The sequence below is a fragment of the Nestor notabilis genome, unplaced genomic scaffold, assembly GCF_000696875.1.
Source record: "Nestor notabilis isolate BGI_N333 unplaced genomic scaffold, ASM69687v1 scaffold31762, whole genome shotgun sequence".
Lineage (NCBI taxonomy): Eukaryota > Metazoa > Chordata > Aves > Psittaciformes > Psittacidae > Nestor > Nestor notabilis.
In genome coordinates, this window is record NW_009919271.1 from 1,461 (window position 1) to 3,661 (window position 2,201).

The following is a 2,201-nucleotide window of genomic DNA, read 5'->3' on the forward strand; positions in this document are numbered from 1 at the left end:
ATTTAAAAGGTACCTGGAAACACTCACAAACATTAATTGGTGCAACACAATATTCACGTTAAATAAGATTATCCTCCTTACTGCAGCTTCAGTGGCTTTCCCATAAAGCAAGCACAGGACAGGTATAAACTGAGCCCAGTTTAACATCTTCAAGTGAAAGACCATTTTAAATGGTTGCCCATCTACAGAAACATAACAGAGCAGACAATTCATCTACCGGGGTATAGGTAACACCTTCACAATTCTGAACAAGTTCAGATTAATCTAAATACTGTGGTATAATTAAAGATTTAAAACCCTGGAAAAGGGAACAAAAAAATCAGTCTGAGGATTACTCAAAGTATTTCATGTAGAGAACAATAGTAACAAATCACTTGACTTCGCTCACCAGGGATAGTCACTACGACTTTAAACCCAAAGTATGTAAATTTCTGTATACAGAAAACATTAAATATCCAGCAACCTGACATGTTTCAAATCACTATCAGCAGCGTCCAGCATATAAATTAACACAAAGTATCTACAAACATTCCTTTTTAAACTGTTGGGAATGCAGTAAATAAGTATTTTTCTCTTCACCCACAGGAAAAACGTAAGGCTATAGAGCATGAGGAGCATTGCTCAGCATCTTTCTTAAACTAATAAATTTAATACACATCAGAAGTTCAGGGAGAAAGGGCTTCCTCTTGCAGAAAGGAATGTTACCAAAAAAGAAAGAAACCGAATAAAAAAAACATGGCAAAGCAAGACCAGACAGTCATGATTTATCAGCCTGTTGATGTTTTAATGATACTAATGATCAAGCTTTTCAAAGATATACCAAGATAAAACTAAGTTACATTCTTTCAAGGAAAATGTAAGTCTTCTTTCACAAGCTTCACAATGAGCCACTCCAGCTTCCTGCACTTTTGGTTTAGATGTTTTGAAGCAGGCAGCATTATTTTCCCCTTCCCAAATCAAAACTTTCCAAATGAGGCATGACAAAACAAGCTGAAGTCCCGAGTTAACTTACACAGCAAGCTACAGGCATGCAGGGGTATCTGGTGTGCCAGGGCAGTTCTCAACAACACTGTTATCAGAGAAAGCGCTGACATCCAACATTTCATCTACCATCAAAGCTCAAGTCTGTGTTCTCCTTCACCAGCAGCTCCAAAGCTCACTTGCAGTACAGACTGATCCATGCTTTAACAAGACATATTAGAAAGTAATAAAATTTATTTTCTGGTTGATTTTCTGGACTCAAATAAATCATATCCCTAGGCTAGAACCAGCAAGAAATTCTTCACTTGGAATTAAATTACTGGTTTCTTTTCTGCACTCCTTGCTGGGGTTAAAAAAAAGAAGTGCCTGGGGTTCCACAAGGCCTTTCTCCTGCCATAAAACAATCAAAGCTCCATGGCCATTTTCCCACCCAAACAATAAAAGCAATAAACACTATTCAGACATTTCCAAAACTCACGGATTAACAAAAAAGAGGAAGAAGGGTGTGGGGGGTAAAATGAGGTCCGACAACAACAAACCCTGGGGAACACACAGGACTGGGGAGATTCCATAACCCCAGTTACAGCCACGTGAGCCACGCACAGGGTGAAGCTGCTCTGAAGCCCATAGAACTAGAGAGGAGTTCAGATACAACAGCTCTCCACCTTCATCCACTACTTGGGAAAGGCAGCAGGAGACAGACTCGGCTCAGGTGTGGTTCTGACTATAACTGGGAAGATGTGGGAGGCGGAAGGAACCAAGGGGAGAGAGGAAGAGCTCTCCAGCCACTTACACTGACAAGGCATCAGCTGCTACAAGAGGGCTGCACAAACTACAGCGCAATGCCTGTTTTCCCCAAAAAATGAGTTCCTGTGGTTGCTGGAGAGAGGGAGCAACTCACAAAGCTCTGCCTCTGAGCAGAGCACGAGCATTCCTGGTGAGATTGCTCCAAACCAGGACGCAGTGCAGCATCTTTCCCAGCCCTCTCTGCTTCCAGGGCAGATCACCAAGACTGAGATGCTGGGTTTGGAGCTTCCACCATGAAATGCAGTAAAATCACAGTGTATACCCACCGGCTGGCTCCAATGGGACTTGAAGGGGACCCAATTCCACAGTTATGCTGGGGTTTCTCTCCAGTTAGCTGCAGAAATAGCTGCAATAATCCAAGGCTCTATGCCTTCCAGGTTTAGGTAAAAAAAAGCAATGGAAAGGCCCAGTGA